Source organism: Geotrypetes seraphini, chromosome 1 (assembly GCF_902459505.1).
Source record: "Geotrypetes seraphini chromosome 1, aGeoSer1.1, whole genome shotgun sequence".
In the NCBI taxonomy this organism is placed as follows: Eukaryota; Metazoa; Chordata; class Amphibia; order Gymnophiona; family Dermophiidae; genus Geotrypetes; species Geotrypetes seraphini.
The window spans coordinates 349,143,684-349,160,797 of record NC_047084.1 but is presented as its reverse complement, the minus strand read 5'-3'; positions in this window follow the sequence as shown (position 1 = coordinate 349,160,797).

Sequence of the window (17,114 nt, the reverse complement as noted above, 5' to 3'; positions counted from 1 at the left end):
CATTCCATCTTAATTCTTTTTCTTGAGCACTGCAATGTTCTAATGTAGCATAAGAATTCTGTAGGTGTAACAATTGTAAGGGTGGATATTTCTGTGTCACATGTCACAGTCTACCTGGCCTTAATGTGATCCACTTAATCCTGGATTGCTTTATTCTTTGAGGCAGTGGTGGTAAATTGGTATGAGTCTGTGGAGTGATGGAAGCTGCATTAACTGTATCCAATTTCTGCTTAAGTTTACAGAGCTCCTCCTTAATACTAGACAGATAAGGCAAGCTCTAAGACTCCAGATGGTGTGCCTTCAAACTGAAGCACCACAATGATTGCACAGCTGAATATGTTAACCTGATTAGTTGGTATTGATTATTGGGTTGTCTATATATCAGTAGCAAATCCAGGGGTGGGTGGGACTATAAGTCCTTAATTAGTAAAGAACCAAACTTCCCAAACAGTAAAGGAAAAGAGGGGTTTAATAGCTGAAAAAGAGTAGAAGATTGAAGGGAAAGGAAAGGGATGGACCATTTGGGCCTTTATCTGCCGTCATCTACTATGTTACTATTTAGATTCTATGCTTAAAACAAAATTAGGGCTATACAATTCAGGATTACTTAGCTCTTAGAATTGCTGGGCTACTAGCACGTGTTCCCACCAAGGCTTTGTCTCAGGAAATGAAAGTACCCCAGGAAATGGCCCCTCCTAGCTAGACACTGGTTCAAGGCAACTATTCAAATGGTCCAATAGCAAGCCAAATCCATAAGCTCACTTTACTACAGAGCTGAGCAGACTTCCACTGAAGTTTGGTATATGGTTAAATTATTTAGACTTCTCATTCAGCAAGACCTTGAATAGCTAGTTTTACTTCCGTTTTCAGACCTCAGCAGTGTTGCTTCGTGTAATAAAAGTTTCAACACACGCAGACTATACACACCAAAGTCGTCATTGGTCTTATTTATAGTGTAAAGTGCTCAACAATGCAATCTTATTGTTATAAATAATCTTATTTTATAAAGTTTAAATACTTATCTTAAAAGATTTTAAAAAACACAGCTTAGAGGATTTAAACTGTATGGGATGAGCAATTTGTCAATAAATTGTGGTTGGAAACGCGGGAAACATTGCACCGGCAAAAATAAGGTAATACTGAGAACTGATAGTTAAAATGATTTGGTAGAACTGCTGGATATGAAGAGAGGGGTGAAGCTTTGAATTAATACATTCCTGCATGTTTTATTGCTTTATAGGGGGATTCCTTGATACAGCCAATGGCGAAACATAGTCCTATGTCAAGGAAGTTTAAACCCCTACGCCGCTTTTTTTGCACTTAAGATGAGTATTTAAACTTTATAAAATAAGATTATTTATAACAATAAAATTGCACTGTTGAGCACTTTAAACTATAAATAAGACCAATGACGACTTTGGTGTATATAGTCTGCATGGGTGATGGGACTAAATCGCGCGAGACAACGGCGCGCCGACAACTGAGCGCAGACAACTGAGCGCAAGGTTGATGGCGCGCCGAAGAAAAGCACCCCCCCCACTTTACTTAACAGACATCGTGCTTGCGTTGTGGGGGGTTTGAGGGGTTGTAACCCCCCCATTATACTTAAAACTGAACTTTTTCCCTAAAAAACAGGCAAAAAGTTCGGTTTCAAGTATAATGAGGGGGGTTACAACCCCCCAAACCCCCCACAACGCCAGCGCGATGTCTGTTAAGTAAAATAGGGGGGTTCCCCACCAACACCCCCCGTCGGAGCCCTTTAAAATAGTGCTTTTCTTTGGCGCGCCGTCAACCTTGCGCTCAGTTGTCTCGCGCGATTTTGTCTATGAACCGTCTGCATGTGTTGGAACTTTTATTACACGCAGCAAACCCCTCTTTTCCTTTACTGCTTGCGAAGTTTGGTTCTCTACTAGTTAAGGACTTATAGTCCCACCCTTCCCTGGATTTGCTACTGATATATAGACAACCCAATAATCAAAACCAACAAAAGCAAAACTAGCTATTTGAGGTATTGCTGAATGAGAAATGTTAGTTTACATAAGACCTTGAAAAAGTTGAAGGAAAGTTTGATGCCATGTATAGAGTTTGTTATGACATACTATTGAGATTGTATGGATTTTTTTTGGATCTCTGCTATATCTTCAAGCAACATGGAAAATTATTGACCATATTATACAGAAAGCTAACAGATCACAACAGTTACTTGAAGTTCCACAGTTTTCACCCTTACCAGCTATGTCGGAGTTTTCCTATCATTCAATTTCATCTTCGTGCAAATGAGTTGAAAATAGATTTTTGCAAAGAGGCTATCCACATCAGGTAGTGAAAGATGCCTATCTTTGAGCATGATATGCCCAGCAAGAGCTCTTATTACAGTACAGTAAGTTCAGAAATCAGAACATTCAACTTTAACTTTTGTTCAAAAATACTCCTCCCTGTCCACCCAGATTAATCCAATTATCATGGCACATTTGCAACAGTGGCATAGTAAAGAGTATGTGGACTTCCCTGGGCGCCAAGTTGGTGGGGGCGCTGACACCTCTCTGCCCCATCCTGCCACACCATGTCATGCTTGCGCCATCCCTCTCCCCCACCCCGTACCTCTGTATTATCTTTGATAGCACGAGCAACTTCTGCCTGTTGCTCACGCCAGCCTGGTTCCCCTCTGAATCTTTTCATGATCACGGGGCCAGGAAATGATGTCAGAGGGAAATCCAACGCTGGCGTGAGGAGCATGCTACAGAAGCCACTCGCACTGATGAAGATTAAGAGGGAAAGTACAAGTGTAGAATGGGGTGGGTGGGAAGGAGGGGTAGCATGGAAGAAGTGGGGGGTGCAGATAGGATGGCACCTGGGGGGGGCACTGGTTGGCATATATTAAAATTGTTAAAAAAATCTTTTCTGAAAAGCTAATTTTTGCATTCCAACAGAATCAAAATGTGGGGGTTAGGGAGCTTCAACTTAATCAAATAGGTTGCCATAATGCTTGTGGCCATTGTCAATGGTGCAAGTTTACGGTGTCTAGACCTAATTGGGAACATATATATTGGCCAGATATATTATTCTAATACCAAAACTTCTTATGACACAGCATTTGTTATTTAATTCAGTGTCCATGCAATTTAATATATATTGTCCGCACAACTCGACTGATTAAATTTCAATTCTATCATTCAAGACCCTTTCATCAAATGAGCCCCAATTTATTGACAAATTGCTCATCCCATACAGTACTTCTCGCTCACTTCGGTCCATGGATCAAAAACTTCTAACTGTCCCCTCCTTGAAAATCATTGGGATGTGAAGACAAGACATCTTCTTGGTGATGGCGCCACAGCTCTGGAATGCTAGGCCACAACATCTAAGAGAGGAAGTTAATCTGACTCGTTTTAAAAGCAATCTGAAAAGCTTCCTATTTAAGGTTGATTTCAACCTTTAATCTTCTTTCCCGTTCTTACACAAAATATCTTTTTCTCAATCAGATCATCTTTCATCCTTCATCTCCTATACTTTTTTCCTCTTTTTCTTTCTTCCTCTTCTTTTTTCTTTTTATTCCTTTCAATTCCCTGCCCTTCCGTTTTTCCCATATATGTTTCTCCTCTGAACTTTGAAAAACTAAATTGTAGTTCTACCTCCTCTATCCTTCTGTATCAGTTCATCTGTATGTTGAATTGTTTACCCTATTTTACGGTTAGTTTCTAAATTGTAAAAGTATATGTGCATGTTTTAATAACTTTTATTTTTGTATTTCACTTAGTAAAACAAAATTAAGCGATTATATCAAATTTTAATAGAAACTTGAAAACTTGTGACACAGCATTTGTTATTTAGTTCAGTATTCATGCTATATATATTTATTCAGTATATATTCAGTATCCATGCTATATATATATATATGTATATATATATATATATATAATGTCTGCACAACTCGACCAATTAAATTTCAGTTCACAGAGCACAAATCTTGGGTCCTTACTAATATGGAAGTTGCACCCTGAGTGAGACATTGGAAAGCAAAGGGGCATTCATTGCAAGACTTCTGGTGGAGAGTAGTAGACATTTTTAAAGTAAGGTGGGAGGGTGAGACTGCAGAATCCAAATTTACAAGTTTATTCAAATTTGATTGATTACTTTACATAAAATTCTAAGCGATTTTACAATTAAAATAGGGGAATACAAGCAATCTTATAAAACATGACGAGAGACAAAGACTCCAAATATGGACTGGAACGATAGGGAAAAGGGAGAACCACAATTTGTATAGTAAAGAAACATAAAAAGGGCAGAATAAGACGAGAGGGAAGACAGCCTAAAATAGAAAAAGAGGAATAATGTTTAACATTGCAGAGAGTAAGGCATTATTGAAAATTCAGAGGTAAGTCAGAGGTTAGAATTCGAATGCATCTTTAAAAAAGAAAACATTTTAGAGATCCTTTAAATTTGTCAAGGCTTTTATATCTATGCCAGCATCTATGAGACAAACATGGATTTTCTTGTTACATAGATCTTTTTGGACCCCGGTTAGGTTGCAAAAGTTAGACAGTTATAAATCTAATAGATGCAGGCACTGTCATCTAAACATTGGGACACTGGATCGTCTGTTCTATTGTCCTTTGATACTTAACTTTTGGAGGTCAATATGGGGTACTTTAGATAGGTTGTGAGCCCACCGGGACAGACAGGGAAAATGCTTGAGTACCTGATTGTAAAACCGCTTAGATAACCTTGATAGGCGGTATATAAAATCCTAATAAAACTTAAAAAAACTTAAAACTTAAACTTATTGGAATCATCAATTCCACTGACGTATGAGGTAGTCATATGCGGAACAATATTACATATTAAGCCCCCCATGGATCAATATAATTGCTGTCTTTTCCTAATCAAGACTGGGATAGCCATGCAGATGATTACCTGTAATTGGAAGAATTACGATCGCCTAAATTTTCCTTTCTGGTGGGCAAATCTGTGCTCCAGCTATAGGTATGAAAAAAATGAATGCCAATAGTTTGGGGCCCAGTAATTTATTTAAACTGGTTTGGGGCCCGTTGACATCTTATATTACTTCACTATAGTAGGTCTTTGATTATGAGTCAATTTTTGTTTATTTTCGTAAACATCCAGGGAAGGGTGGGAAGGGGGGGCTATTTCTGTCCTAATTTTGACCTTTGAGTATTTACACCTGGGGTGGGTGGGAGGATATTATTAATCTGAATAGGGTAAGGTTATTGGGAAAATCTATGTTTCTGTGTTTTATTGACTAATCATTGGGTGGGTGGGATAAAATGGTTGGTCATGTATATTTGTAAGATGAATGTGCTTGTATTGACTTATTATATGCTATATATTTGTGTCTTGCACTATTGTCATTTGGAAAATCAATAAAGAATTTAAAAAAAAAAATACTTTTATAAAAAGCAGTGCTTTTTTTTTATTTTTTATAATTAAACATCATGGGCCCAGAGGGTTTAAATGAGAAAATAGAATAGATGACCCTAGTCTGGTTTTCATATGGGGGGGTATGTCCTCTATGAGTTATAGGACCCCTCTCTCTAACCACTGATTGGAACGCTGCCGCCATTTTTGGCCCTGTAGAATGGATTCTCTGCTGAATGGCTAGCTTCTCTACGTTGGTAAATAAGAAAATGTGTGCCTGTGAATGGTTTAAAGAGATTTAAAATGGATGTTCATTATTTTTATTTTAACTTTTCAGGTACCTTGACCCTGACACAGATTAAACAAAACATGGATTCATGGCGGCAGAGGTGGTTGTAGTCTCCTTCAGGAGTTTTCAGATACGTTTTTGAGACTAGGAAGTTAAATGAAAATGAAAGCATTGAAGTTAAAATTTGAATATGTGGTGCATAACTTTCTAAGCATGTTCTATACAGTAGTGTATGCAAGTTCTGTTGTGTGGACTTCAGTAGAGGGGGTGGCTAAGGTAGGGGCATGAGATGGCTTGGAGAAATCCACTGCTTATTCCTAGGATAAGCAGCATATACAGTGGAACCTTGCTTTCTGAGCATAATTTGTTCCAGAAGCATGCTCGTAAACCAAATTACTCACATATCAAAGCAAGTTTCCCCATAGGAAGTAAGGGAAACTCACTTGATTGGTTCCACCTCCCCTCCCCCCCCCCCCGGCCACCGGCGCTGCTCCACCCACCCCACCACATCTCCAAAAGACCCCCCAAGGCCACTGGTGCGCTTCCACATCCTCCCCTCCGCTCTCAAATCCCCCCCCCTGCGAATCGGCATCACCCCCCCTCGCAAATACCCGCCCACCCAAACTGAAGCCTTACCCCCATCTGGCACCAGCACGCAGCATCAATCCATAGGAGGTGCCGGTGTGCATGCTCAAGGCTTTCTGGCTCTCATTCTCTCCGAGAATCTTAAAGAGAGGCGGGAGCCAGAAGGCCTTGAACATGCGTAGATGCTCAAGGCCCAGTCCGGCATGCAGCATGATCTTCAGGCACCGGCACTGACACCTCCAGTGGGTTGATACTGCGTGCCGGTGCCTGATGGGGGTAAGGCTTCAGTGCAGGTGGGCATTCGCAAGGGGGGGCAATGCCTGTTAGCGGGGAGGGGAGTGATGCTGGTTCGCAGGTGGGGGGATTCGCAAATCGAGTCAACGCTCGGTTTGCGAGTCACGATTTGCAAAAATGTTTTGCTCGTCTTGCAAAACACTCACAAACCGCAGTACTCGCAAACCGAGGTTTGACTGTAATCTGTTTTACTGCATGGTACTTGGGACCTGAACTGGCCACTGTTGGAAACAGGATACTGGAATTGATAGGCCTTCGGTCTGTCCCAGTATGGCAACTCTTATGTTCTTAATTCTTAAAGTTTGGCATACTGTTATAGAATACGCTCGATCCTTGCACAATTTAAGGGCAGGCATTTATGCTAGGTTTGCATTGGCGTAAACAGCCACGCCTACATTTTTGGTATGGGGAACAGGCACTATGCATATTCTATAAACTGTGCCTAACTTTGGATGCGATTTGTAGAACAGTGCTAAGTGCGGATTTTCATGGCTCTGATCTTTGTAAGCAACATAAGTTGAATTCTCCCCATAATGCATAAAGAGTGGAGGAGTAGCTTAATTGTTACTGCAGTGGCCTGAGAACCAGAGGGACTGGGTTCAACTCCCCTGGAGCTCCTAGTGACCCTGGGCAAGTCACTTAATCCTCCATTGCCCCAAGTACAAAAAAACACCTGTATATAATACGTAAACTATTTTGACTATAACCACAGAAAAGAAGTGCATCAAATCCCATCCCCTCTCCCTTCTCATAAAATCACCCCAATAGTGTGCCTTAGTCTGAGGAAGGATGGCACTATAAGTTTGTCGGACAGCTGCCCCAGTCACTGTGCCTTGTAAGAGAAGAAAAACACAAAATTATGCTGGCAGGCATTCATGACTACTACTTCCTGATGGAAGTCAGATGGGAAAGAAGAAACTTTTTTTTTTATATAAATCTTTATTAGTTTCAAAAACAAACAAAGTGCAATAGAACATATGAACAAATGATACAATAATCAGCACTTATAACTACCAAATAATAATATAATTACATAGCACCCCTCCTCCCTGGATATATGTAAAATTCATTTGGAAATCAAAGGCTTATACTAGAGATCAATTCTTTACAAACTTTGATAATGGACCCCAAATCTCTTAAATTTTGTTATAGAAACATAGAAAAAAGCAGCAGAAAAGGGCTATAGCCCACCAAGTCTGCCCATTCCAAGTATCCCCCCCCCCCTGAGTTTACTCCCTTAAAGATCCCACGTGAGTATCCCATTTTCTCTTAAAATCCGTCACGCTGCTGGCCTTTATCACCTGGAGTGGGAGTCTGTTCCAATGATCCACAACTCTCTCGGTGAAGAAATACTTCCTGAAGTCGCCATGAAACTTCCCTCCCCTGATTTTCAGCGGATGCCCTCTGGTGGTCGAGGGTCCCATGAGCCGGAAAATATCATCTTCTGACTCGATGCGTCCCGTGATATACTTATACGTTTCAATCATATCTCCCCGTTCTCTTCTTTCCTCAAGTGAGTACAGCCGCAATTTCTTTAGTCTTTCTTCATATGTGAGATCCTTGAGCCCCAAGACCATCCTGGTGGCCGTTCGCTGTACCGACTCGATCCTCAGCACGTCCTTTCGGTAGTGTGGTCTCCAAAACTGAATGCAGTACTCTAAGTGAGGCCTCACCATGGCTCTGTACAATGGCATCATAACTTCAGGTCTCCTGCTGACGAAACCTCTGCGGATACACTCCATCATTTGTCTTGCCTTGGAGGAAGCCTTCTCCACTTGATTGGCAACCTTCATGTCCTCGCTAATGATCACTCCTAGATCGCGTTCCGCTGTGGTCCTAACCAAGGTCTCACCATTTAGTACATAAGTTCTACGCGGGTTTCTCTTTCCCAGGTGCATTATCTTGCATTTTTTAGCATTGAAGCCTAGCTGCCTAGTAGTTGACCATTGTTCCAGCAGCAGTAGATCGTATGCCATATTATCAGGAATAAGCTTCTGCCTACTATGTTACAAAGTTTGGCATCGTCGGCGAACAGTGATACCCTTCCTCTAAGTCCTTGCGTCATATCTCTTATGAATAAGTTGAATAGAATCGGACCCAGGACCGAGCCCTGCGGCACTCCACTTATCACGTCCGATGCTTTGGATGGGGTACCGTTCACCCTCTGATGTCTGCCGCTCAGCCAATCCCCAACCCATGTAGTTAGAGTGTCTCCTAATCCTATCGATTTCAGCTTGTTCAGTAATCTTCGATGAGGGACGCTATCAAATGCTTTATTGAAGTCCAAATACACTACGTCCAGTGACTCTCCAGCGTCCAGTTGTCTAGTAACCCAGTCAAAAAAACTAATCAGATTAGATTGGCAGGATCTACCCTGGGTGAACCTGTGTTGGTGTGGATCACTCAGTTTTTCTTCGTCTAGGATTGTGTCAATATTCTGTTTGATCAGTGTTTCCATGAGTTTACACACTATAGACGTGAGACTCACTGGTCTGTAGTTTGCTGTCTCTGTCCTGCAGCCCTTTTTGTGGAGTGGGATTACGTTGGCGGTTTTCCAGTCCAAGGGGACCCTTCCTGTGCTTAGGGAAAGATTGAAAAGAACAGATAATGGTTCTGCCAGGACTTCCCTTAACTCCCTGAGCATTCTGGGATGTAGTTTATCTGGTCCCATGGCTTTGTTTACTTTGAGTCTTGATAGTTCGTCATAGAGGCTACTGGGCGTAAATTCAAAATCTTGAAACGGGTTTTTCTGGTTATCTCCTGTCTGCAGCTGTGGACCAACTCCCGGCGCTTCTCGGGTGAATACTGAACAGAAGTATTGGTTTAGTAGTTCTGCCTTCTCAGAATCTGATTCCGCAAAGTTACCGTCCGATTGCTTCAGGCGTACTATCCCATCTTTGTTTCTTTTCCTGTCACTAATATAGCTGAAGAAAGATTTATCCCCTTTCTTAATTTTCCGTGCTAACTCTTCCTCCATTCGGAGTTTGGCCTCTCTGACTGCTGTTTTGACAGCTTTAGATCTGTCTAGATAGTCCTCTTTTGCCCCCTCTCTGCCTAAATGTTTGTAGGTGATAAATGCGTCTTTTTTCTGTTTAACTAGGTCTGAAATTTCTTTACTGAACCATTGGGGTCTTTTGTTTCTCCTGCGTTTACTTACTGTCTTTATGTATCGGTCTGTTGCTTTGTGTAGTATGGATTTCAGAGACGACCACATATCCTCCACATTGTCAGATTTTGCTTGTTTATGTAGCTCCTGATGGACAAAATCTCCCATGCGGTTGAAGTCTGTACCTCTAAAGTTGAGAACCCTTGTTGCTGTGTTTGTCTTAGGGAAACCTTTCTTGAGGTTGAGCCATACCATATTATGGTCACTGGAGGCCAGTGTGTCTCCTACTGAGACTTCCGTGACGCTATCTCCGTTGGTGAGGACTAGGTCTAGTAACGCCTGGTCCCTGGTGGGCTCCAACACCAATTGCTTGAGACGTACACCCTTTATGGAGTTTAATATTCTTTTGCTGCTACCCATAGTCGCGGAGAGTGTGTTCCAATCTGCATCTGGCATGTTGAAGTCTCCTAGCATTACTGAGTCCCCACGCAGTGTGATGTTCTCTATGTCCTCGATTAATTCCATGTCTTTGTCCTCCTGTTGCCTGGGAGTTCTATATATCACACCAAGGTATAGGCATTTTTCTTTCCCTCTGGCCAGGTTCACCCAGAGGGATTCCCCGGTGTATCTAATATCTGTGATTCTGGTGGTTTTGATGCTTTCCTTAGTGTATAGCGCTACTCCTCCTCCCAATTTACCCACTCGGTCGCAACGAAGTAGGTTGTACCCTGGTATAACCATATCCCACCCATGCGATTCCGTGAACCAGGTTTCGGATATCGCTATCACGTCAAGATCGGCATTTGTTATCTCAGTTTCTAATTCTAGAATTTTATTGCCCAAGCTGTGTGCATTAACATACATAGCCCTCCATATCTGTGAAGAGATTCCCTTATGAGTTAGTGTGGCTCCTAAATTATCAGTGATCTTTCTCCCTGAAATATTGTGGATATCCTTGGTACTTACCTTAGACTTGGTAGTGTGAATGCCACTTGCCTCCTCAGGGTGGTTTCTTACTGCTCTGGGATATAAGTATGTACCCTCCCCCAACTTACCTAGTTTAAAGCCCTATGGAGTAGGCAGGCTAATCGATGTCCAAATACGTTTCTACCTCTTCTGGTCAGGTGGAGTCCGTCTGGTCCCTGCAGTCCCTGGAGCGTCTCGCCGTGGTTCAGGAATCCGAAGTTCATTTCTATACACCATTCGCGGAGCCATTCGTTAGTCCGTTGAATACTCTCTTCTCTAGCTCTGCCTCTGTTTCTCACTGGAAGAATTGACGAAAAGACCACCTGTGCTCCTATCTGCTTCAGCTTCTTTCCCAGCGCTCCAAAATCTCTGGGGATGTTCTCTGAGTCGTTCCTAGCAGTGTCGTTTGTGCCTACATGGATGAGAAACATGGGAAAATGATCGTTAGGTTTTAGAATTTTGTCTAGGCTAGTGGTAATATCCTGGATCCTGGCTCCAGGGAGACAGCAGACCTCTTTTGACTGCAAATTAGGCCTGCAAATTGGTCCCTCGGTGCCCCTTAGCATGGAGTCACCAATGACTACCACTCTTCGTTCCTTCCGAGGGGGCCGGTCTGCAGGCCCAATTGTTCCGAGTGCATTCGCTCATATTTATAAACTTGGCATAAGGTTTCCCACCAAAAGATATAATTTAGTCTATCCCAATTTTTCCAGTTTTTTTGTAATTAGCTTTTGATTATGACAGGAATAGATAGCCACTCCTGTCATAATCAAAAGTAATCTGGCAAGAGACCCAGGTAGGGAAAATAACCTGTTCAGTGGTGTAGCAAGGGCGAGAGGTGCCTGGGGCAGTGGCATCCCTCCCTGCCCCCTTCTCTGCCCCATTCCTTCACCCCCCGCCCCAACTGCACACACACACACCCCTTCCCTACCCCATACCTCTTTTACATTTCCTGGTGCGAGCAATATCACTTGCTGCCCACGTCGGCATTGGCTCTCCCTCTGACATCACTTCCGGGTTTGTGCAGGCAAAGAGATAGATGTAGGGGCGGGAGTGAATGCGTGGGCATGGCAGGGAGAGGAGTGGGAAGGAGTAAGGGGTGCTGGTGCCCTCACCAAGACACCACCACTATACTACTGACCTGTTGGCACTCCTGGGAATACCCATTAACCTTTTTCCCCCTTATCTCGGTTCAGGATAGTTCATCCAACATGGGGTTAATTCCCCACCAGTGTTCAAAATGATTCAAAAAGAGGGAGCTGTGATGTTCCTGCTGCCCTGAAGATGGCAACTGAGTTCAGCCCAAAAGAGTAAAATACAAGCAAAAGCCCTGCATTAGATGACTGGATAGATCGTATGAAGTGGTGAACTGGATGCAGGCATTTTACAGTGTTCCTGCAGGGAACTTTTTAATTTGCAAATGGGTGAGAAGCCTCAGGAGGTCCTTGAAACAATTAGAGCACAATGTTTTCCCAGGCTGGGAGAAGCAGCAGAGGGACTGACTTAAAAAAAAAAAGCCTGGCACATCCCACAGGCAGACTGATTTACACACGTTTAATGCTCCACGGCCTTTATTCTCCGGGCATTGTAAAGTACATGCCGGCAAAACACAGATCTATTAGGGGGGAGGGGGGAAGGGGATGTTGTCTTTTTTTTTTTTTTTTTTTTAATGAGAAAGAGTGGCAGTCACCTACACATGGACAAATCCTGGAAGATCTCCTCCTTTCTTGAAATTCATCTTGCATTCAGCCAGGCTGCATATAAATTTCCCTCCATCTCATCAGGCTTTTGCTGTTTGGCCTCCTCTGACTGATATTGGCTCATCATACTTAATCTAGGGTGAAATTTCCTCGTCTGAGCTAAATTACTCGCAGCCATCAAGGGAAGCGCTATTTATTTTTCGTGGGGCTAATGACCTGTCCCCCGGACCCACCCACTGATGGTTATTTACTGGGGCCCAGATGCTTGAGCTCAGAATGAGTGCTAATGTCAGCAGGTGCCATCCCTCATTCAACTCTGATTGAATTGGAGCGAACCCCATTGACATTGACTCGGTGACTTTTAAGGCCATTACCCTCGGCGAGAGATGAACCTCTCGTCACCGCTCCGACACTGACAGCTGATTAGCGACAAATTACAAGCGGGAAGGAGCTGAGACTTGACTTGGGTGGTGAGAAGGGGGAGAGGAGAAGTCGAAGGTGTGGAGGGCTGTAGAGGTTCCAGTTAGGAAAGAAAACAAAGACAGGCACAACAGTCCCTTCTCTGGTGCTTGAGCTTTTGTGTCTAGTGACAGGCTCATTCTTAACAGCCACAGAGCACAGAGATGAGATCAGTGTAAGGCGCCATCCAATATTATGGAAAACCCTTCTACCTATCTCTGATTGCTTAATGCAGTCCCTCCCACTGGCCACAGCTTGTCTGTCGCAATATTTGGGTTGCACTGTCACAGTTCCTGAGAAGCCATGTCTATCGCCAAAAGGCACATTATTGCATTAAAAGTTACTTTTGACAAATTTGGATGTCAGAGTTGATGGGCGGTCTCATGTCTGATGACAAGGATTTTCATTGACACAGTAAATTATTTTTTCTCTCACCTTCTCCACCACCTTAGATGAGATATTTTCAAACTTGTTCTGGTTTCTAACATAACCAAAACATAGAAATAATTTGCCTGGAGTAAGGGGGACCCCAAGATGGCATCAGGTTAAGAAGCACTGGCAAGAGCTCCATATTCCTCCTGATCATTTATGACCTTAGTTCATCTGTTTCCTCTGCTGTTATGGCTAAATGGAAGTTAGAGCACGGGTTCCTCTTACTCCCACTGTGAGGTACTTTTCTTTTGTCTTGACTTTTGTTCAGTGCTTATCTCAGGGGGTCTCCTTATAACAGGACCAGAAGCAGAGATCTGGCCTTAAAAGTGATGTCTCACTGATCCCATTAAGCCCTGTAATGGCCCTGCTAAGTAATGAATGATGCAGAGGAGTGAGGATGCTAAGGGGGTTGCCAGCAGAAAAAGCCCCCCACCAAAAAAAAAAAAAGAACAAGGTACTACTCTTTCCTCCAGTATTATGTTGCTGCTAAGCCACTGGGGAGTGGATTGAGAGACCATCAAGGTAGGGAAGAAGGCATGGATGAAGCCAGAGGCCCTAGAGCTGGTGGAACAGGGCTTAATCGCTATCCCAGCAGACCTCTGTCACCCTTTGTGAAAACAGCAGAGGTGGCTTTGGATTTTATTTGGATTCTTCTGGCCTCTTTACATCAGTTTAATATGTCTTGTTTCAGTTCCTTCTCAGAATGTGGAAAAAATGTGTACCTTTTGGAGGCACATTCTCAAAAATTACTTCTTTAGAATCTGATGTCACCCAGGTGAAGGCTATATACATAGGTGATGCTGGTACAGGAGAAGCTTTTGGTGCATAAGAGACTTGAGAACTTTGAAAATGTTTTGAGGCACTTCAATCTGAGCTTTCTGATCTTCACTGAAGGATAATTTGAGATTTCCCAACTCTGCTTGCCACCTACGAATCAGATCTACTCTCTCCCTTTTGAGAAAAGAGGAAATATAGAACATCATGGACCTTGGGAGGGAGTGCCTCAGAATCTTGAAGCGTTCCAGAAAAGTCTAGACTTGTCTGGTATCTTGAACATTTTTGTTATTTTAATTTTTTAGCCTGTCCTTCCAAAGGAGCTCAAAATGGGTTACAAATCAGATACTCAAGCATTTTCCCTATCTGGTGGACTCACAGTCTATCTAATGTACCTGGAGATGTAGAGGATTAAGTGACTTTCCCATGGTCACAAGAAGCAGTATGGGGTTTGAACCCACAACCTCAGGATGCTCAGGCTATAGCTCCAACCACTATACCACACTCTCCTCCTGCTAGGTCTACAGTAATTTTGGGTTGGGTATGAGCATCAGAGGGCAACAAAATGTATTTTTGTGGATTGATTGAAACATATGTATATGCTGCCCCAGACTGTTTTTGTTGTTGTTTTAACTGAAAGAGAAGTGTGTTGTGACATCGTAGGGTTTTTTTTCCATATTTTTGGACAATCCATCTAAGATTCTGATGACATTTTTATCTAGTTTTGCAGCTTAGAATAACAGTAGGCCTTCTAACCTTTTTAGCCTTTTGGGGGATTTGGTTGAGAGATAAGAAAAGGGATTCATGTTTCTCCAAGGCCTTTTTGCTTCTTTCAGTTTGAGTCTATTGTTCAGATAAATTGGGGGAAGTGGATATGCACAGCTGGATGTGACACCAAGAGGCACACACAACTTATAGAATACTACTTTTTGGTTGTTTTTTTTTTTTGGGGGGGGGTCCACGTTTATTGATTTATACAATTCTTCAGAACAGTACAAGATAAAGAAATACTTCATACATAAAAGGAAATTAAATTCTAAACAGAATTCCTTCTAGCCCACATTAAGTTGGTGGAGTTATCATACTAACTTCAAGTAATAAAAATAGAAACTAAATTAACTTGAGAAAACTCAAGTTAAAACTCCTTAGTGCCTTTAATAACTTGACTCTCAATAAAGACCTATTTCAGATTATTTCTCTACATTCTTTCCCTGTTCACGAAAACTTAAAATTGCTGAAGCTGTGTAGAATCCCAAAAAAATTAATTCCTTCTCTTGTAATTTAATTATACATTTACATGGAAATTTTAGAAAAAATGTAGTTGCCAGAGTCAGCACTTTAGGTTTTAACAATAAAAATTATTTTCTATGCATCTGAGTTGCTCTCGGTACATCTGGAAATATAAGAACATTGTCTCCACAGAATTTTGTCATTTATTTTTAAAATATAACTTCATAATTAAATTCTTATCTAGTTCACTTAGGCAAGTCATTAAAAGGGTACTAGTCTACCCCTTGTTCTAACAATACCTGCTTTTTCTGTGGGATATAGTAACAATTTTGTATAGAAAAAGTATCAGAATTTACTCTCTTAAGTATTTTCTAAGTAATATTTCTGGGGATAGTAAATGTGTCATAGGAAAATTAACATATCTAAGATTTTTTGAAAGTGATAAATTCCATCTTTGAATGCATTACACAGGCATCTTTAACTGCAGAAGTCAAAACATGCTGCAGTGTACTTGTCTGTGTTCTACTATCCTTAATATTTTGTCAATTAGTTCCAAATTGGAATAAACAGATTCTAACTTTCTAACAACCTCAACAGAGAAATCAACTGATTTTTTAACCATAGATCTTAACAACCCTTCCACTCTCTTATTTTGTACCCACAAGTCTTTCAGCGTAATATCCATTGGATCTTCAGAAGATCCCTGATCATCATCACTTATTCCTGGGTACTTCAGAAGTATCAACCGGAACCAACATGGATCCGATATCAGCGGATAATGGTGGAAGTGAAGGAGTCCTTTCAAGGGGACTAAGCGATGCTACCGAAGTGGAAGCATGATCTTGATTACTCTGAGGTATAGTCACTGATATATTAAATGGCGGTCCATAGGGCCAGCCACAGCATTTCCAAGTTGTTATTCTCCCTCGGTGTCTCTCGGCTCCTCGAGGCTCCAAAAGGCTCCTAAGGGGCCTGGCGTGCCCCTTAGGGCATGCCCCTTTAGCCATGCCCTGCGGCCATGCGCAGCAGCGGCAGCGCATTTTTCAAGGAGAGGAGAAAGACCCCGATGACATCACCATCCATCTCCTCCTATGCCTGCCCGCTCGGCACCAGTCCCGGTAGCAGAAAACAGCAAGAAGCAGGTAATGGCTGTCGCTGTAGATCAAGCAGAGACTCCTCTCCTCCAGGCACCCTCCAATAGCTCTACGTAGCATACTACTTTTTGGGTTTCTACCTTACTACTATTTCTGCCAGACACTGTGACCTGGATTGGCCACTGTTGGAAACATGAAACTGGGCTAGATGGACTATTGATCTGACCCAGTATTGCTGTTCTTATGTTCCTATTAATTACACGAGTTTTCTGGCACACATAGAAGTGCCATGTTGATATATTGGTCTTCCCTATGTATGAGTTATTACACTTATATTTTAGCACATACTGGGATTTATAAATACTGTCAATTGTGTGGTGATGTTTCAAGTTTAACAGTAACCACACCTATACCCCCGGATTATATATATTTAACACCCACAATTATGCACCCATCTTTGGGCACGCTTTCAAGATGCGTGTGCAAATAAATTGGAAAATGAGCTCTGAACCATCAATAATTGGGTGCTAACTAATTATTGATGTTAATTGGTATTCATTAAAATTAGCACGCATGCTATTCTATAAGGCATGGCACCTAATTCCCATGATTCATATCTCAAAAACATGTATGGCCATGGGTGTGTTGAGGTCATTCCAAAAAGTTGCATGTGTGTTTACAGAATAAAAGAAGGTGCTGAAAAGTTCTCAGCCCAACCAACTTCCCAAATTCTGCGCGTTCTTTTGCCACTGTAGCTGAAAAGAATGTTATCGTATTTTGTTAAGTGCCAATTTGCAGAAATGAAA